Source organism: Petaurus breviceps, unplaced genomic scaffold, assembly GCF_028583685.1.
Source record: "Petaurus breviceps papuanus isolate PSGF00001 unplaced genomic scaffold, PetGlider_PUasm1.0 47, whole genome shotgun sequence".
Taxonomy (NCBI): domain Eukaryota; kingdom Metazoa; phylum Chordata; class Mammalia; order Diprotodontia; family Petauridae; genus Petaurus; species Petaurus breviceps.
Window position 1 is genome coordinate 3505078 of NW_027186349.1, and position 22657 is coordinate 3527734.

At 35.5% G+C, this 22657-nt stretch overlaps 1 pseudogene; it reads left to right on the plus strand.

Annotated features, from left to right (window-relative positions):
• Window positions 1-16937: 16937 nt before the first annotated feature.
• LOC138171802 (COP9 signalosome complex subunit 1-like) overlaps window positions 16938-22657 on the plus strand; it is an 88230-nt pseudogene continuing 82510 nt past the window's right edge.

The following is a 22657-nucleotide window of genomic DNA, read 5'->3' on the forward strand; positions in this document are numbered from 1 at the left end:
AAGACAGAAAAACTACCAGCACCACAGTAATGCCTCCTCAGTTCTCAGCAGCTCTATGTGGCAGGTCTCAAAAGTCCTGGGAAGCTCAAACTGGCCCTTAGAGTCCAGGTGGCTTCAGCTGGCTTTTCTCTCTCTCTCTCTCTCTCTCTCTCTCTCTCTCTCTCTCTCTCTCTCTCTCTCTCTCTCTCTCTCTCTCTCTCTCTCTCTCTCTCTCTCTCCTCTCTCAGCAACTCTGATCATCAGCAATTCTCTCTGCCTCCACAATGCTGCTCCCAAAAGATCTTCTGAACTCTCTCTCCTTGGGTCTCTCTATCCACAGTACCATTTCTTCCCATTTCAGACCCTTCTCTTCACCTTAAAAAGTCCATCCCTCAAGTGGGATTCACAAGCTCTGGGTTTTAATACTTAACCTGAAAACCAAGCCAATGTGAGGGGATCTTTAAATTCCATTACCATTACCATTACACATACACGTGTGTTTATAGATGTAAGTATACACACATGTATACATATATTTACGTATAGGAGGGTTTATGTTTGTATAAATACATATGTGAGTGTATGTATATGTACATATATGTATACATAGAAAGAGGGCACAGGATCAGTTGAATAGGAAGGGATGATGTCAAAAAATAAAATTAATGGGTGAGAGAGGGATATAATGGTAGGAGAGGGATAGAATAGGGTAAATTGTCTCATATAAAAGAGGTAAGAGAAAACTGTCAAAATGGAGGCGAAGAGCAAGAAGGTGAAAGGTAATGTGTCAAACTTACTCTCATTGAATTTGGCTTAAGGAGGGAATAATATACACACACAACTGGGTATCTCACCCTACAGGAAAGTAGTTGGAAAAGTGATGGGGATGATAAAAGAGAGGGAATATGGTGAGAGAGGGTAGTTAGAAGCAAACACTTTTGAAAAGGGACAGTGTCAAAATAGAAAATAGAATAAGTGGGGGGTGGAATAGGATGGAGGGAAATATAGTTAGCCTTTCACAACATAACTACTCTGGAAACATTTTACATAACTACACATGTACAACCAATATTGAATTGCTTGTCTTCCCAGCGAGGGTGGGAAAGGAGGGAAGAAGGAAAAAAATCCTGAAATCAAAGTTGTAAAAGCAAATGTTAAAAAAATGTTTTTACATGCAACTGAGAAATAAGATATACAGGCACTTGGGTATGGAAATCCATCTTGCCCTACTTGGAAGTTAGGGAGGGAAGGGGGAGAATATAAGAGAAAACAGACTGGGGGAAGGGGTATTCAGTAGGCTCATTTTCTTGGGGTGGGGATAGGGGAAAGACAAATAGAAACATTGTAACTCAAAATCTTGTGGAAATGAATGTTGAAAACTTAAAATAAATAAAAGATTAATTAAAAAAATAGACTAACCCAAATGGCAAAGGAAGTCCAAAAAGCCATTGAGGAGAAGGATGCCTTAAAAATCCAAATTGGCCAGATAGAAAAAAAGATGTCTAAAAACTCACATAAGAGAATAATTCCTTTAAAATTAGATTGGAAGCTAAAGACTTTATGAGAAACCAAGATACTATAAAACAGACCCAAATAAAGGAAAAAAAATAGAAGACAGTGAGAAATATCTCATTGGAAAAAGTACTGAGCTGGAAAATAGATCCGGGAAAGATCATTTTAAAATTATTGAACTACCTTCAAGAAATTCTCAAGCAACATTGTCCTGATATTCTTGAATCAGAGGGCAAAATAAAAATTGAAAGAATTCTTGAAAAAGATCCCAAAAAGAAAACTCCTAGGAATATTATAGAAAAACTCCATAGTTCCCAGGTCAAGGAGAAGGTATTATAAGCTGTCAAGAAGAAACAATTTGAGTATTGTGAAAACACAATGAGGATAACACAACATCGATTGGCTTCTGCATTAAAGGACTGAAGGGCTTGGAATATGATTTTCCAGATGTCTAAGGAGCTAGGATTAAAACCAAGAATCACCTATTCAGCAAAATTGAGTATAATGCTTCAGGGAAAATATGGTTATTCAGTGAAAGAGAGGACTTTCAAGCATTCTTGATGAAAAAAAAAAAACAGCTGAACAGAAAATTCGACTTCCAAATACAAGAAGCAAGAGAAGTATGAAAAAGTGAACAGGAAAAAGAAATCATAAGGAACTTATTAAAGTTGAACTATTTGCATTCCTATATGGAAAAATTATAACTTATGAGACTTTCCTCAGTATGAGGATAGTTGAAAGGAACATATATGCACACATATGTATAAATACATATGTAAGTGTATGTATATGTGTATGTCTGTATACATAGAAGGCACAGTATCAGGTGAATATGAATGGTTGATATTCAAAAAATAAAATTAAGAGGTGAGAAAGGAATATATGGGAAGAGGGAGAAAGAGAGAGACACAATAGGGTAAATTATCTTATATAAAAGATGCAAAAGGTAACTTTTACAATGGAGGGGAAGAGCAGGAAGGTGAAAGAGAATGGGTCAACCATACTCTCATTGAATTTGGCTTAAGGAGGGAATAACATACACATTTAATTTGGTATCTTTCCCTAGAGGATAGTGGGGGGAGTGGTAAAGGGGATGTAATGCCATGCACAGAAGCTTTCCAGAAGAACTGCTACTGTGAACAGCTTTTTTAAGGTTCTAATTACTCAGTATAGTAATCACTCTGTTCCATAACAAAAGCAAAACATCCATGGAAAATCAAGGTACAGCATAATTTAAAATACATCATTCACCATATTTCAACTTATCACAGAAAATCACAATATAATATTCACAACTAGTGTCTAAGTAAAATAGTAACTCTTAAGTTAATTCAATTAGTCACAAAATCATAACTCATTCAATCATTCACTTATCAGTAGTATCAAAGTACACAGTCAAAGTCTTCCATCCTTGGGGAAAAAGTCTTGATTAACTCAATTAGTCACTTATCAGTAGTCTCAAAGTCTTCCACTCTTGGGGCAAAATCTTGATTAACTCAATCAGTCACTAATCAGTAACAATATTCAAAGTACTCAAAGTACAATCAGTCACTTATTCAGTAAAGTCTTACTAAGTATCATATACAAAATTTTCCACGCCTCAGGTCACTAGTAAACTATAATAGAATAATTGCTCAGTACTGAAGGAGAGGTCTTTTCTTCATCTTAACTTGGGGCCTGTTCTCAGATTCCCTGGATCCCCTTCCATGGTCCCTGGCTCTACCTGGATTCAATGGCAGACAGCTCCCAGGTCCTTGACTAGCTCTCTGGGGAGGTCCTGCTCCACACTGGCATTCACAGGGTCTGGTCCATGTCAGCTCCTTCACCATTTCTGTTCCAAGGAATTCAAGGCTCAACCAAATCACAAACAAAGTCTCAGCATCCTGGTCATGCTTCAGTCACCTGGGCTCCTGGGCTCCAGAGCTCCTGAATCTGGATTCAGGGCCCCTGGGCTCCTGGGCTCTTGGCTCCTGGATCCTTTTCATAAGAAGCTCCTCCACCACAAGTTTTCAGGACTCAATCCTCCATTCTTCTGTAGCTGTTCTGCCACCAGATCTTGGTCTCAAAGAAATTCTGACTGTGCCTCTCTGGGGCTTTTCTTATATTCACAGTATTACCTATTTCATTTCCTTCATCCAACCTCTTTCTGTTAAGTCAGTTAACAGGAGGCAGGAGTTCATACCTTCTGTTCCCCCAATCACAGGCTTGATCAGTTACTAAGTGTTAAGTACCTGCTACTTTTGCCAACACAAAAGGATCTTCAAATTCAAAATTACATTACCATTACAGGGGATCAGAGGCAGAATGATAGAAGGAAGGGCAGATTGGGGAGAGGGTTGTTAGATGCCGAAATTTTGAAAATGGTCAGGATCAATATAGAAATAGAATAAGTGTGAGGCAGTATAGGATAGAGGGTAATATAGTTAATCTTTCACAATATAACTAATATGGAAATGTTTTGCATAACTATACATGTACACCCTATATTGAATTGAATTTCCTCCAAGTGGTGGTGGGTGAGGAGGGAAGAAGGAAACTATTCTGGAAATGACAGTTAAAAAAATGTTTAAAAAAGTTTTCGTACATGCAACTGGGAAATAAGATATACAAGCACTGGGGTAAACGAATCCATCTTTCCCTAACAGAAAGTTAGGGGCAGGATGGGAGAGGATATAAGATAGAACATATTGGGGGAATGGGAATTCAGTAGGCTCACTATCATGGGGTGGATGGTAAGAGATATGGGGAGAAAATTTGTAACTCAAAATCTTGTGAAAATGAATGTTGAAATCTAAAAATAAATAAATTGAAAAATAAATGAAACATATCAAACAAAAATTATTTATTGAGAGCCCAGCCCTGGAATTTACAATAGAGGATGTAGGAGGAAGAAGAGGAAGGGGAGAAGGAAAAAATTTTTATTAAGCATCTACTATGTTCCAGGAATCATCCTAAGTACTTAACAAATTTTATATAAATTGATTTTCAGAACAACCCTGTAACGTAGATAATTTTATTATTCCTCATTTATAGTTGAAGGAACTGAAGCAGACTAAGGGTAAACTTTACAAGGGTCAGGTCGCACAATTTATTAAGTATCTTAGATGGGATTGGATCCAAGGTCTTCTTGACTCCATGCCAAGTGCACTATCTACTTCTTCATATAGTTAGGTGTTAAATGTCTATATGGCATAGTCCCTGCTCTAAAGGAACTCTAATCAATTAAATGGAAGTGATGATAGAACTTAAACATCAAATGGACTTTAGAAATGATCATATATATCTTAAACTTCATTTTACATGTGGCCCCAAGAGTTGATGTAGAAAAGTTACATAGAGATTATGAATTGAGTCTTGAATCCTAGGTATTTAAGTCCGTGAGCAGTACTCTTTAATTCCCATATATTGATACATTTGATTTGATTGTGAAGTGTTTTTTTATCTTTGTTTAATATAATAATTTATGTGTCATAAGGGACTATTTAACATAAAACAAACCTTGTGTATGTTTGATCTGTATGACACCATTTGGAAAAGTGTATAATGTAGCCCATGAGAGTTCTTTTTATTGCTCCAATATTTATCTTTCAGCACATTTTTGTATACTCTAAATAATATTTTTTGTGGCTACAGGAGAATGCTTGATACTCTAATTATTGGGAATGAGAAAAGAAATCAAGTATAGAGCTTTTGATTTATCAAAGACCATATGAATGAATAATTATGGAAGATATGACAAAGAAAATACCTTGTAATTAAATTAAATTAAAGTGATGATAGAACTTAGACATCAAATGGCTTTAGGAATGTATAAAGCTTAAGAATTCTTTCCAGTCCAAGCAGACAGAGGAACATTGAGCAAAACAAGCCAAAAAGAATGAATACCATGCCCCTTCCATGTGGAACAGAGCACTGCTCTGTTGGAAGATACCTAGTGTAGCCATAAGTTATGTTCTCTAATTGTCTTACATTTCTCTGTGATCCATAAATCAAACTGAGAGCTACAATACCTATAAAATTCCCAAATTCTCCCCTTCTGCATCTGCAGACAGGTATGGTGGATCTTTGGTGTCTGCATGGAATGAGGTTCTTTAAGAGTTTATGATGAGTCACATTACATTGACTTTAATTGCCATATCTGTTGGGTGGAGAGATCAACTTTAACAAGAACACAATTCATGGTGCTGTATTTTCTTTTTCTTTTTTTTTTTAAAGCAATTGGGATTAAGTAACTTGCTCAAGGTTACACAGCCAGTTATTTCACGGTGTGGTGCTAAGTATTTGAGCCTGGATTCAATCCCAGGTCTCCCAACTCTGGGGCCAGTGCTCTTACTCACTGCTACAACTGGCTGCCCCCTGGTGCTGTATTTTCATACTGAAGAGAGCCACATCATCATTCACTGCTTCCAAAGTGTTATCCAAGAATTCTGCCTTTAAAAAAGTGCATATGGTCGTCTACTATTCTAAAGATCCATGAAATTTATATTGCTTATGATGTTACCTCTTCTCCTATTCTTGCAGAAAATTAAAAAAAAGAGAGAAGCACAATAGTAGTGATTGCAAAGATTGTAAATTTTGTATGTAACCATGTAATTATCATTTCTCCCTGACTGTCACTCTAGAATGTCTTTAAGAAATTTTTCTCTCTACTGCATTCAGAGAGAGGGCAGTATGGTATAAGTAAAAGTGTTTTGGACTTGAAATCTAACACTGATTAACTGTATTGCCATGAGCAAGTCAATTAAACTCTGAAACTGACTCTCATCTGCAAAATAAGGATAATAATACTTGCACTACTAGAAAGTTGTTATAAAGAAAAAAATAGCCTAAGATGGTTAGAGAAAAATAACTGATTACATCATATATATTCAAGAAGAATTTATCAATGGTTTATAGAATTATAATTATACCAACTAATTTTCACTTATTTTATATTTTAAAATACTTTTTGTTGCTAATTTGGGGGGATGATAGAATTTTTTCACATTTGTGTGCTTAATTATTATTTTCAATAAATTTCTAATTTCCAAAAGAGACATTCTGTTATAAAAAGATTGTTATTAATAGCCAATATTTGTATAGAATTTCACTGGTTACAAAGTTTTTTACATCTAACTGTGAATTTGTATAATTTTCTACTATTTTGCCACTTTTTTAAGAACAAGAAGTTGAGATTCAGAGGGGAAAAATTTACTTGTCCAAGTCACAGAATTATTAAATGTAGTAATCAAACTGAACCCTGACTTTTCTCTCCAAGTCCACTGAACATTCTGCTCCAATATGATTCTGAGCAGTAAAATAATCCATATGAAAGCAAAATCTATTTAATAAAATATAATAGTTTAGAAGTATAGCACACTAGATAAAGGACTGAATTTAGACTCAGGAAGAAATAGATTCAAATCCTATTTCTGATACATAGTATTTGTGCGGCCCTGGTGAAGTCATTTGACTTTTTACTGACCAAAATAACACCCTCAAATCATAAATTTCAAAGGACTTTTCAATTTACTTTATTGATGGCATTTTTAACACAGGAATTTCCTATCACCAGAGAACATTCATTCTCCAAAAATAATCCCATGTTGATCATACCCTCTCCTCCCCCCAAAAAAAATCCCATCTTGTTCAATACATTCACTTCAATTACAATTTTACATTTGGGGCAGTCATATGTCATGATGGATAGAGTTCCATGCCTGGAGTTATGAAGACCTGAGTTCAATTTGATCTCAATCATTTACTGTATGATGCTCAGGTAGTACCTTAATTTCTGTTTACCTCAGTTTCTTTAAACAAAAATGGATATAAAAATAATAGGTAGATTTCAGGGTTATTGTGAGGATAAATGAGATAATAATTGTAAAGTTCTTAACTTAGTGCCAGGCACATAGTCAATACTATGTATACATTAATGATTCAATAATGGTAGCTGTAGTAGTAGTAATAGTATTAGTATTGTTATTAAATTAGGTAAAATACTTTAATATTTAACTTTTTCAAATGTTATTTCTTAAACTGAATCAAGAATGTACAAATATTTTGCTCAATTGGATTTTAGAAAATTTCTAGTCACTTTTCCATCAAATTATGAAACTAAAAGTTCCCATAAAGAAGTAAAACATCTTCTAGATTTGTAATGTTGGCATAAAACTTAAAAGAAAGTTAAAAAAATGTAAACTATTAGGTATTACTATTACCTACTCTGGTGTGAAATTAACATATTGAATTTATGCCACTTTGCAGTAAGCTACAGGGAAAGAAAAGGCTTTTGTACAGTTATAATGTGTGTTACTTAATTATTTTAATAATTACTTGTCAAATGTTTTCATATTTGTTACAGAGAAATTGTAAACACTTAGGATTTGTCTTATAAGCTGATTAAATTTCCATTCTGAATTTAAAACATTAAGAAATGAATGTTATATTCTACCCTTAAATATGATTTATGAAAGGCAGCAAGGTAAAAAAAAAAAAGAAAAGCAGAGAATCAAGAGAATAGGGCATAGAATCTGTAGCAAGTCAATTGGTCAAAGAACATTGTCTATTTTGTTCAAGGCACTTTGGTAAGAGCTAGACATACAAAGAAAAGAAAAAAGAAGCTCACAATATAATGAGGGAGACAACATGAAAACAATATGTATGAAGAAAATATAGTATGAAGAGGAAGGAATCAAAATAAAAGAAAGAGAACAAAGAAAGAAAATTTTAAAATGCAAATAAGATCAGAATTTGGTAGCTCTATTGTCAGATTTTATCATCTGAACCACCCTAAATAGCTATCTTGTACCTTCTTTGATCCTTGGTATATTCCCCCAATACAACTTTGTAAAACAAACCAAAGTAAAATTTTTAAAAATAACATATTGTGAAAGATTGACTATATTTCCCTCCATCCTATCCTGCCCCCACTTGTTCTATTCTCTACTTTGACCCTGGCCCTTTCAAAAGTGTGTGCTTCTAACTTCTCTTCTCCCCAAACTTCCTTCCCCTTCATCATCCACCCTCTCATCCCCTTCCCCCCTACTTTCCTGTAGAGTGAGATACCCTATTTAGTGTTTATGTTTTTTTCATCAAGAATGCTCAAAAGTCCCCTATTAAATTGAGTAAATGGAAGCTAGTGACTTCAAAAGAAACCAAGATACTTTTAAACAGAGCCAAACAAATGAAAAAATAGAAGGCAATGTGAAATATTTCATTGGAAAAACTACTGACCTGGAAAATAGATCCAGGAGAGATAATTTAAAAATTTTTGGACTACCTGAAAGCCAAAATAAAAAAAAAGGAACCTAAAAATCATCCTTTAAGAAATTCTCAAGTAAAATTGCCCCAATGCTTTAGAACCAGAGGGCCAAATAGAGGTTGAAAGAATCCACTGATCACCTATTGAAAAGGATCCCCAAAAATAAAATTCCTAGAAATATTGTAGCTAGGTTCCAGAGTTCCCAGATAAAGGAGAAAATATTACAAGCAGCCAGAAAGAAACAATTTGAATATTATGGAAATACAATCAGGATACCACAGGATCTGGCAGCTTCTACATTGGGGGATTGAAGGGCTTGGAATATGATATTCCATAGGTCAAAGGAGCTGGGATTAAAACCAAGAATCACGTACCCAGCAAAACTGAGTATCATCTTTCAGGGTAAAATATGGTAATCAAATGAAATAGAGGACTTTTGAGCATTCTTGATGAAAAAAACAGAGTTGAAAAAAAAATGTGACATTCAGATACAAGAAGCAAGAGAAGCATGAGAAGGTAAAGAAAGAAAAGAAATCATAAGGAACTTATAAAAGTTGAACTATTTACATTCCTACATGAAAAAATAATAATTGTAACTTATGAAACTTTTCTCAGTATGAGATTAATTGAAGGGAATATAAATGTGTGCATACACATACATATATGCATATATAATATATGTATACATACATATATATGTCTATATGGGCATATAAATACATATGTGAATATGTGTATATAGGTGTTTGGGTATAAATAGACCAAGGGCACAGGACAAATTGAATAGGAAGGGATGATACTTAAAATCTGAAGATGAGAGGTAAGAGAGGAATATAATGAGAGGAGATGGGGAGATACAAAATGGGGTAAATTATCTCATATAGAAGAGGTAAGGGAAACCTGTTACAATGGAGGGGAAGAACAGGAAGGCAAAAGGGAATGTGTCAACTTTACTCTCATTGAATTTGGTTTAGGAAGGGAATGACATACACACTAAATAGGTATCTCACTCTACAGCAGAGTAGGGTGGAAGGGGATGAGAGGGTGAATGATGAAGGGGAAGGAAGTTTGGGGAGAAGGGAAGTGAGAAGCACACACTTTTGAAAAGGGACAGGGTCAAAGTAGAGAATAGAACAAGTGGAGGCAGGATAGGATGGAGGGAAATATAGTTAATCTTTTACAATATATCCTCTATGGAAATGTCTTGCATAGCTACATGTGTACAACCTATATTGAATTGCTTATCTTCCCAGTAAGGTTGGGTGACAAGGCAGGAAGGGAAAGAATTTGGAATTTGAAGTTTTAATTCAAGTGTTTAAAAGAAATAATATTTTTTTACATGCAACTGGGAAACAAGATATGCAGGCACTGGGGTATATAGATCCATCTTGCCCTACTGGAAAGTCAGAGGGGGGGATGTGGGAGAGTATAGGAGAGAGCAGATTGGGGTAAAGAATATACAGTGGGATCACTGTTTTGGGGCATTGGGTAGGGGAAAGATGGGGAGAAATTTTGTAACTCAAAATCTTGTGGAAATGAATGATGTAAGCTATAATTAAACAAATTTTTTTTTTGCTTTTTTTGGAGGGCAATTTGGGATTAAGTAACTTGCCCAAGGTCACACAGCTAGTTTGCGTGTTAAGTGTCTGAGGCTGGATTTGAACTGAGGTCCTTCTGACTCCAGAGCCAGTGCTTTATTCACTGTACCACCTAGCCGCCCCTATAAACATAAAATTTAACAAAAAAAAAAATAGAATGTCAAGGAGTAACTAAATATTAAGCCTCTGAGGGAGAGTCAGAGATAGAGACAGAGAGAGAATGAGGATTGTTGTCCAACATCAAATACATAAGAAAATAAGAAAGTCCTTTGGTAAAAGAGCAAATTTAAGAATATGGGAAAGTAAAATTAGCAATGATGATAACAATAATAATATATAAATATATGAAACAATGATTTACTTTAAAGAAATGACTTCATTATGCACTATATCATAGAAAAATATGTTTAAAATAGTATTAAATGCTAAAAAAAAATAAACCATAAGCTCCTCCATTCTTTTAAGTTTTCAGATAGCTACTTTTTAATAGTATTAACAGTGATTTTTTTGAAAAATCAATTCTTCTCTAGGGAATGAGTATTGTAGGTGTAGTGAAGCCACTCTTTGTGGTCTGTTTACTAGAAAAGACATATCTAGTTATGACTAAAAATCTAGGCCAGTAATATTGCTTAGGAGAAGAAAAGGCTTGGGTGTTAATCCACTATGGCTTTTATGAGCCCCTATTAATTTATTCTACTTTTGAATCTTTACTGGGAGGTTGTTTTTTTTTTTCCCTTTTTCGGATGTGGGAAGGCAGAGCAATTGGGGTTAAGTGACTTGCCCAAGGTCACACCACTAGAAAGTGTTAAGTGTCTAAGGGCAGATTTGAACTCAGGTCCTCCTGACTCCAGGGCTGGTGCTCTCTTCACTATGCCACCTAGCCACCTCTATTGGGAGTTCTAATGTAAGTATCTTGACCACGCTTATTCCTATGGAAATAACACCTGGAACATTCCTTTAGGATATTTATTATTTCAAAATTAATATAAACTACAAATTTCAAATACTTTATATATCAATTTTATGAACAAAGAATAAGAGTATTGTTAAAGTAAACTTGTAACCATTTTGCACATTATTTCATAATTATTTATATTTTGTCCTTTTCGTCCAGGAATAAAATCTCTATCCCGACTAGTGATAAAGAGAGAGGCCTTTCTAGCCCTCCCCCTCAACAATAATCATGCACCAAACCCTTTACTCAGTGAACTCACTACTGTTCTCTCCAATAAGTATAAGATGGTTACATACATCTCATTTTGTTCAATACATGGTACAAGTTGATTTGGGGATGTAAATGAGCTGATTTTCTATTCACCTGGGCAGGGCTGGGGGAGGTCTTTATTTTTAAGAAACTCTAAAGTAAAAATGTTTTAAAATAGTATTTTAATAAGAATCATATTTTATTTTTTTAAAAAACTATGTTTCCTCCCTTGCATTTACTCCAAAAACTGAGGCTAAAATATGTTTTCATGCTTACAATGACACAAATACAAAATAATTGATGAGATAAGATACTTTGCTTCATCCACCTCGAAACCACCCTAAAAAATTGAGGAGACTAGATGAGTAGTTTCAAAAAAAGCTCAGAAAAATAGGGGAGGATACCAGACTGCTCTTCTGGTATCCTCCAAATAGCATGAGCAAGAGACAGTGCTCTCTACACATATGGGGTGTCTCTGTAGCACAATTATGAGTAACAATGAAGAGGAGATATGAGACAGGCCAGAATAGAATGACAGTAATCTGCATTGTTGGAATAAAGAGTCAAATCAGTTTGATCACAGATCCATTTGAGTAGGCAAATCTCTTGGCCTTAAATCTAGTCTGATATAGAAGAGAAGAGATGTACTCAAATAAATACAGTACAAAGCAGGAAGTGATAAATGCAGAAGAAATGCATAAATAGGACATTATGATAAATTTCTCTAAGATTATTATAATTGTGGCTCTGAACAACATAGTTTTTAACAATTTGGTTGACATTAAAATGTATTTTTAAATATACTTCTGCTATAATAGATTATCATTTTTAAAGAACCATTTTACCCCCAAATATTTTTATATTAATCTTTTAAGGAAGAAATGATTTCAGTGAATCAGTTTAAAGTTGTTGTTTTAATAGAAATGAAAGCATTTCAAGTTCCAAAGTAGACACCTCAGAAGAAATCAATAAAAAATGTATCCCAGATTTTCTTAACTCTCATGGGATCTTATCAAGTCTCATAGTTAATGCAGGCCTTCAGGGTCATGACACAAGCAATGTAGTGGGATCACATGTGGATGTGTGCAGAATTTTGCTGAGTTTCACAATATATGTGAAATCTCAGATGCCTTTTTAATAATATGTTCCTCCTGGCTAATCCCAAAGGATTTGTGGAAAGTTTGAAAGACATTTTTCTTTATTATTTTTGAATGAACTGGAAATAATTGGAGCATGGACAGCAATAGAATGAGAAATAAGAGGTCTAAAGGTTAGGCATAATCAAACCTTTCTCATCATCTATATAAAATGTAGGTGAATGTAAAAAGCATATATTTCTTGCAAAAGAAAAGGCCATAGCGTGGGGAAAAGGGTATGTGTTTTGCTGTAACTGACTGAAGAACAGTGTACAAATTACATAGAATACAACAATTTAAAAATAATAACTCCATTTCCACAATTTTACATAATTATTTTTCTTTTAATTTGGAAATCTAGAAGAAAAATATTCTACATTCAACATGCTGATGCAACTCACGTAGAAAAACATCATGGTTTGGTGGAGTCAAGATGGAGGAGTAGAAACAGGACATCCACGGGGCTCCAGCTCTCACCTCCTCCAGTTCATATAAAAGATGACTCTGAACAAACTTTGGAGCTACAGAACCCACAAAATAACAGAGAGAAGCTAACATGCCGCTGAGGACAGCAAGGCAGTCCGGCAGGAATTGGCCAATGCAGTGCTGCGGGACCTGACCCCAACCCTGTCTGAGCCCAAAGTTTTAGCCCAAGGGAGTCCTGACCAGCCACTGGCTGGAGGGAATTCAGATCACCAGCAGCTGTGGCAGTTTACAGAATTATCAACCCATAGATGCTAAGGACAAAGTCACAGGTCAGTGCAGTGTGGACTTTGGGATCCAGTAATTCGGGGGTGCGGTCCACCTTTGTATCCTGGAGGGAGAAGCCAATGAGGTGCCACAGCTGTGCAGCCTCCATGTGGCAGCTTCAGCTTCTGGCCTACAGATTGTAGGGGGAACAAGCCACCAGTCAAGGGTAATCACTATTGTTTTAACCTGCTTGTACCTGGATTGTGCTTCAGAGTGGACATACTGGGGTGTGTGATAAGCTTGCCAGAGAGTGTGGATGTTTCAGAGAGGGCACCCAACTAATAGCTTTGGCATCTGAGAAAACCCCAGCAATTGAGATAAAGCTCCCCTATCTGGTAGCAGAGTCCTACTGTGGCAAAAACCCCAAAAGTCAAGTAATTGAGTGGCAACATTAGCAAACAAGGGAAGCAAAGCAAACAGAGCAACCCAACTTTACACTGCTATTTTGGGAACAAAAAGAATCAAAGCATGGAACAGGAAGAAGACAGTGAAGTAAGAACTCAAGAACAAAAAGCTTCCTAGAAAAATACTAGCTGCTTACAGGCCATAGAGGCCCTTAAGAAGGATTATCAAAACCAAATAAGAGAAGTGGAGGAAAAATTGGGAATAGAAATGAGAATGACGTGAAAAAATTATGAAATGAGAGTAAACAACCTGACTTAAGAAAATAACTCCTTAAAAAATAGACTAACTTAAATGGCAAAACAGGCTAAAAAAGTCAAAGAGGAGAAGAATGCCTTATAAAACAGAATTAGCCAGATGGAAAAAGGATTTCAAAAGCTCACTGAAGAGAATAATTCCTTCCAAATTAGACTGGAATAAATGGAAGCTAATGACATTATGAGAAATAAAAATACCATTAAAACAGATCCAAACAAATGAAAACATAGAAGGCAATGTGAAATATCTCATTGGGAAAACCACTGACCTAGAAAAAAAAAAGTTTCAGGAGAGAGAATTTAAAAATTATTGTACTACCTGAAAGTTATGATCAACAAAAGAACCTAGAAATCATCCTTCAAGAAATTCTCAAGGAAAATTGCCCTGGTGTTTTGGAAACAGAGGGCAAAATAGAGGTTGAAAGAATCCACTGATCACCTCTTGAAAAAATCCCCAAAAGAAAACTCCTAGGAATAGTATAGCCAGGTTCCAGAATTCCCAGATCAAGGAGAAAATATTACAAGCATATAGGAAGAAACAATTTGAATATTGTGGAAACACAATCAGGATAACACAGGATCTTGCAGCTTCTACACTAAGGGACCAAAGGGCTTGGAATATGATATTCCAGAGGTCAAGGAAGCTTGGATTAAAACCAAGAATCACCTACCCAGCAAAACTGAATATCATGTTTCAGGGGAAAATATGGTCATTCAGTGGAAACAAAGATTTTCAAGCTTTCTTAAAGAAAAAAAAAACAGAGTTGAATAGAAAATTTGACATTCAGATACAAGAAGCAAAAGAAGTATGAGAAGGTAAACAAGGAAAAGACATCATAAGGAACTTATCAGGGTTGAACGATTTACATCCCTACTTGGAAAAACAATAATTGTAACTTATGAAACTTTTCTCAACATGAGAATAGTTGAAGGGAATAGAAATGTGTGTGTGTATGTATATATATATATATATATATATACACACACACACACACACATATATGTATATGTATAGGTACACACATACACATACATATATATGTCTATATAGGAGGGTATATGGTTGTATGAATACATATGTGAATGTCTTTATATATGTGTACAAGTATACATAGATATAGGGAACAGAACCAGTTGAATAGGAAGGGATTATACTTAAAAGATGAAATTAAGAGGTGACAGAGGAATATATTGAGAGGAGATGGGGGAGACAGAATGGGGTTAACTATCTCATATGGAAGAGGCAAGGTAAAATGGTTACAATGGAGGACAAGGACAGGAAAGCAAAAAGGAATGGGTCAACCTTATTCTCATTGAATTTGGCTTGGGAAGGGAATGACATACACACTAATAAGTGTAGCTCACCTTACAGGAGAGTAGGGGAGGAGGGTAGGAGAGGTGGGATGATGGAAGGGAGGGCAGTCTGGGGGGAGGGAAGTTGGAAGCACCCACTTTTGAAAAGGGACATATCAAAGTACAGAACAGAACAAGTGGGAGGTGAGATAGGAGGCAGTGTAATATATTCAGTCTTTGACAATATATCCACTATGGAAATTGTTTGCATAGCTACACATGTACAACCTATATTGAATTGCTTATCTTCCCAGTAAGTGTGGGTGACACAGAAGGAAGGGAATGAATCTGGAACTCAAAGCTTTAAAATCAAGTGTTTAAATATATATATATAATTAATAATAATATTATTTTACATGTAACTGGAAAATAAGATATACAGGCACTGGGGCATAGTGATCCACTGTGACCTACTGGAAAGTTGGAGGGGGTATGGGAGAAGATATGGGAGAGAGCAGATTTGAGGAGGGGATATCCAGTGGGATCGCTATTTTGTGGTGGTGTGTAGGGGGAAAAATAAGGGGAAAATTTGTAACTAAAAATCTTGTGGAAATGAATGATGCAAACTAGAAGGTAATAAAGCATACTTTGCTGAGAGAGGCAAGAATAGAATGGTGGTAATCTGCATTGTTGGAAGATAGAGTCAAATAAGTGTGACCACATATCAATTTGAGTAGGTAGATCTCTTGACCTTAAATCAATTTATTTTTCTCACAAAATGTTCTAGAAAGGTGGCTTCCAAGAGAATAATGACATGAAGAAAGTAAAGAAGGAAGGAAGGAAGGAAGGAAGGAAGGAAGGAAGGAAGGAAGGAAGGGAGGGAGGGAGGGAGGGAGGGAGGGAGGAAAAAAGAAAGAACAGAGAAAAAAAGAAAAAAGAAAATGAAGACACTGTAGTGCATGCCTGGAAATTCTGTACCTAGTTACAATTAGCTAAGAAAGTAGGGGAGGAGCATTTTGCATTAGACTGTGTAGCCAAAACCATCACTGTCTTAAAAAAGTTCTGAGTCAGCTTTGACTTCTTTTGCTTTATAATCTAAGAGGACTCAAGAGTTTACTACTGAACTAATGGCATGACATGAAGTCAAAAGAGAAGGTGTAAAGAGAAATGATACCCCAGTATAAAGCTTTATGAAACATCCAGATTGAGTGGTAGGACACAGCTTAAAATTCAAGAAAAGAAGCTTAAAAAGGATAATCAAATCTACAGAGGTAGAGGCAGGAAAGATTAGTTCCATGCACACCCAAGGAACAACGGAGACTAAATAAATGTCACTCCATATTAAATCATTTAGAAAAAGTCAAGAAGGATGGGAACTAACAAAAATCTGTGAAAATGCTTCTCTTCTGGTCTCAAAAGAAAAAAAAATAGTATTTTAGGGGGGAGATACCCAAGATGGTGGAATGGAAGCAGTGACTTTTCTAATCTCATCTTTGAATCCAGTCACTAAACTTTAAAAAAGTGAATCTGAACAGATTTTAGAATGAAGGAATCCATTGGGAGATGGAGCATGGCAGATTCCCAGCTCAGGAAAGGGCCTACATAAGTCCGGGCAGGGGGAGCACGGAGCATCCAGGGGCTGCACCAGTGAGGACCAGAGAGCAGACTACAACAAATTTAGGAGACCCAGCCAGCAGACTTCCTCACTCCAAGGACAATTCACAGCTGTCTCACCACAGGACAGAGGATCAGTCAGAGCTCAGTAAGAGAAAGCTCAGGGCCTGCAGCAGAGACAAACAGCAATTTCTCCTGGGGTTGTCAGCGCACAAACTGGAAGTTTAAAAATCAACTACCTATAGGGGGAGCTAGGTGGCACAGTTACTAGAATACTCGCCATAGAATCAGGAGGACCTGAGTTCAAATCCAGCCTTAGATACCTAATACTTACTAGCTGTGTGACTTTGGGAAGGCCACTTAACCCCAATTACCTGCCTTCCCCCTTCCAAAAAAAAAATATCAACTACCTGAATTTCCAAAAGCCAAGATGACAAAGTAAACCCTAGACATTCTGATATCTTCTCCCTGATCTAGAAAACCCAGAGATAATAGTCCCACCCAAAGCAAAATCCTAAAGTAGGGGAAATAGCTCAGGCTTAGGAGTCACTGAGAAAGGTTATAACTGCTGCATTAGGGAGTCTGAAGTGAAGGGAGGGAGGTTCCCAACAAGTCCCATCTCAGCTGACTAGCAGTAGCTCCCAAATCCCAGGGTGGTGGAGCCTGCAAGCACTAACAATTCAATCCCAGGTGGACCTTAGCACCACCAGTGGAATCTGCAGATGCAAGGGCTGCCAGCCGCCAACTGCTGAGCCTGCCTAAGACCTAGCCCAGGAGCACAGAGGTGGAAATCTGAAGACCACACCTTCACCACAGATTACTCTGTGAGCTTCAGGGTAACTCAGGTGAAAAACTCAGAATCCTGTCCTTGGCCTCAGTCTAGACACCCAGAGGCTACAGCACACAAAGTCAACAATAGACCCTGAATTCCCAGCCTGAAAAATCAGGAAATAGGAAATCACAATGGAAAAGAAGGAAGCTGAGAAGGGAAAAGCAAGAAAATCAAACTGAGCTTCTTATAGTGAGCAAGAACAACCAAATACAGGGGAAAATATGGACTCTATACTCACATCTGTGACCACAGAAGGAAATACAAAGTGGTCTCAAGGAGCTTAAGAAAGATTTTAAAAGACAAATTAGAGAGGTAGAAGATAAATTTAAATCTAAAGTGACCAAACTGAAAAATAAATCTCACTGAAGAAAACAAATCCTTAAAAAGTAAAATTTGTGAACTGGGACAGGAGGTTCAAAATCTAACTGGAAAAAAATACCTCCCAAAAAAGGAACTTCAAAAACTAACCCAAGCAAAATAACTCACTAAAAGTTAGAATCAGTCAAATAGACGCTGAGGACTCTATGATGCATCAAGAGTCAGTCAACTAAAACATGAAGATTGAAAAATTAGAAGAAAGTGTAAAATATCTCACAGGAAAAACAACTGACCTGGAGAACAGATCTAGGAGAGATAACCTAAATTATTGGTCTACCAGAAAGACCTGATGAAAAAAGCAACCTGGAAAACATCCTAAAAGAGATTGTCAAAGTAAACTGTTCTGAACTCCAAGAATAAGAGGGTAAAATAGTTATTGAAAGAATTCAGCATACTGCTCCTGAGAGAGATCCGAAATTGAAAACTTCAAGATATATAGTAGGCAAATTCCAGAATTACAAGATCAAGGAGAAAATATTGCAAGCAGCAAAAATGAAAAAAAGTCAAATATCATGGAACTACAGTCAGGATTTCACAGGACTTAGCAATTTCTACATTAAAAATTGGAGGGATTGGAATTTGATATTTCATAAGTCAAAAGAGCTAGGACTGCAATGAAGGAACTACTACAAGGCAAAACTGAGCATAATCTTTCAGGCGAGTGGATAGTTATTTAATGATATGAGGGAATTCCAGAATTTCCTGATGAAAAAGTCAGAGCTCAATGGAAAATTTGATCTCCAATTACAAGACTCAAGAAACACATAAAAATATAAACAAGGAAAACACAAACTCTCACACACACATGCACTAATGCACACATGCACATAACTTGGGATGTAATAAGAACAAAGTGTTTATATCCCTATGTGAGAAACAGATACTTGGAAATATTGAAATTTATATGATTATCATGACCTTTAAAAGGGATATACATAGATAGAGGGTGTGGGTATAAATGAACTAATCTGATGATTAAAAAACTACTTTATTAAGGGGTTCAAAGGCACTGTAATGGGAGGAAAGGAAAGGATGAGGCAGAAAAAGGTAAATTATAGAACATGAAGAGGCATAAAAAATAATAAAGTAGAGGGGAAGGAGAGATAGAGATGAACATCATACGAAGTATATTCTCATTGGTTCTGGTTGAAAGAGGGATTAATATAATCAGTTAAGTTTAAGATTCTAGCATGAAAAGGCAGAAAATCTCATAAAATAGAGGAAAGGAGGGAGGGAGAGGAGCACTGTATGAAATTTACTCTCATTTGTTTGTGGTCAAAGGGGGAATAACATACTCTGATAAGTATAAAAATCTATGGTGTCCTATAGGCAGTAGGAGGGTAAGGTGAAGATAAGAAAGGGGGGGATTAGAAGGGAGGGAAATAGCAGTAAGGGGAGAGGGTAGGTAAAGAAATGGGGGTCAAGGGAGGGAATACTGGGGGAAGCAGTGGTCAAAAGTAAAACCCCTAAGGAGGAGAAGGGAGAAGGAAAAACAAAAACATAAACAGGGGAGAGAATAGGATGGAGGGAAAGAGACAGATAGTAATCATAACTGTAAATGTGAATGGGATGAACTCTCACATAAAACAGAAACGGATAGCAGAATGGATTAGAAACCATAATCCTACAATATGCTGTCTACAAGAAACACATTTAAAACAAGGGGATATTAACAGGTAAAAGGTAAAAGGCTGGAGTAGAATATATTATGCTTCAGCTAAAGTAAAAAAAAATAGCAGGAGTAGTGATCCTTATCTTAGATAAAGCAAAAGCAAAAATAGCTCTAATTAAAAGAGATAGAGAAGAAACTACATTCTGCTAAAAGACGCCATCAAGAATGAAGCAATATCATTACTTAACATATATGCACCAAGTGGTATAGTGTCCAAATTTGTAGAGGAGAAGTTAAGGGAATTAGAGGAAGAAATAGATAGCAAAACAATAACAGTGGGAGACCTCAATCTCCCTCTCTTTGAGCTTGATAAATCTGACCTCAAAATAAACAAGAAAGAAGTTGAGGAGGCAGATAGAATTTTAGAGAGGCCATATATGATAGATCTCTGGAGAAAACTGAATGGGGATAAAAAAGAATATACGTTCCTCTCAGCAGTACATGGAACATACACAAAAATCTACCATGTACTAGGGCATAAACAACTCACAATTCAGTGAAGAAATGCAGAAATATTAAATGCATCATACTCAGATCATGATGCAATAAAAATCATATGCAATAAATGGCCATGGAAATATAGACTAAAAGCTAATTGGAAACTAAATAATTTAATCCTAAAGAATGATTGGATCAAACAAGAAATTATAGAAACAATCAATAAATTCATTCAAGAGATTGACAATAATGAGACAACATACCAAAACTCGTGAGATGCAGCAAAAGCAGTTCTTAGGGGAGATTTTATATCCCTGAATGCATACATGAATAGAATAGAGCAAATGGAGGGTAAATAAATTGGGTATGAAACTGAAAAAAACAGAAAAAGAACAAATTGAAAATTGCCAATTAAATACTAATTAGAAATAATGAAAACCAAAGGAGAGATTAATAAAATTGAATTAAAGAAAATATTGAATTAATAAATAAAATTAAGAACTGGTTTTATGAAAAAAAAATGATACACTTTTAGTCATTATGATAAAAAAAAAGGGAAAAGAGAAAACCAAATTACAAAGACCAAAAAAGGCAAAGGGCATATTTACCTCCAATGAAGAGGAAATTAATATAACAATTAGGAATTCTTTTGCCAAATTGTATAAGAATAAATTTGACAATCTTAGTGAAATGGATGAATATTTACAAAAATATAAGTTACACAGATTAACTGAGGAGCAGGTAAATTACTTAAATAACCCCATCTCAGAAAAAAAAATAAAAAAAATCTCAAGGGCCAGATGTATTTACTAGCAAATTCATCAATCATTTAAAGAACAATTGATTCTAATACTTTACAAACTATTTGGAAAATTATCAAAGAAGGAGTCATACCAAAATCGTTTTATGACACAAATATGGTACTTATACCTATCAGGAAGAGATAAAACAGAGAAAGAAAATTATAGACGAATTTCCCTCATGAATATAGATGCGAAAATTTAAAATAAAAAATAAGCAAAAAGACTACAGCAACTTATCACAAGAATAATACTTTGATCAGGTAGGATTGATTCCATGAATACAAGGATGGTTTAATATTAGGAAAACAACCAATATAATTGATCATATCAACAGTAAAACTACCACAAACAACATGATCATCTCAATAGGTGCAGAAAAGGCTTTTGACTAAATACAACATCCATTCCTAATAAAAAACAATAGAAAGTGTAGGAATAAATGGATTCTTCCTTAAAACAATATGTAGCATCTATTTAAAGCCATCAGCAAGTATTATATATAATGGGGATAAGTTAGAAACATTTCCAATAAGATAACGGGTGAAACAAGGATGTCCACTATCACCCCTCTTCATCAATCTGGTACTAGAAATGTTAGCAGTAGCAATTAGAGAAGAAAAAGAAATTAATGGAATCAAAATAGGCAAAGAAGAGACCAAGCTATCACTCTTTGCAGATGATATGATGATATACTTAGTGAATCCTAGAGAATCAAGCAAAAAACTATATGAGGCAATAAATTTGGCAAAGTTGCAGGATATAAAATAAACCCACACAAATCCTTGGCATTCCTATATATTTCTAACAAAATCCAACAGCAAGAGATAGAAAGAGAAATGCCATTTAAATTTAGTGTAGACATTATAAAATATTTGGTCATCTACCTCCCAAAACAAACCCAGGACCTATATGAACACAATTACAAAACGCTTTTCACACAAATAAATTCACATCTAACTAATTGGAAAAACATTGTTTGTGGTTGGGTCAAGCTAATATAATAAAAATGACAATTTTACCTAAATTAAATTACATATTTAGTGCCATAGTAATCAATCTACCAAAGATGATTTCATAGAGCTAGAAAAAATATAGTAACAAAATGCATTTGGAAGAACAAAAGTTTTGGAATATCAAGGGAATTAATGAAAAGAAATGCTAGGGAAAGTGGCCTAGCCTTATCATATTTTAATCTATAATATAAAGCAGCAGTCATCAAAATCACTTGTTACTGGCTGAGGAATAGAGTAGCAGATCAATGGAATAGATTGGGTATGTGAGAATCATCATTCAGTGACTATAGTAATCTACTGTTTGACAAACACAAAGACCCCAGTTTTTTGTGATAAGAACTCACTATTTGACAAAAACTACTGGGAAAACTGGAATATAGTATGGCAGAAACTGGGCATAGACCATTCTTATTTGACACCATATACCAAAATCTAATCGAAATGGGTGCACAATCTAGGTATAAAGGCTGATACTATAAGCAATCTGGGAAAGCAAGGAATAGTTTACCTGTTAGATTTATGGAGAGCAGAAC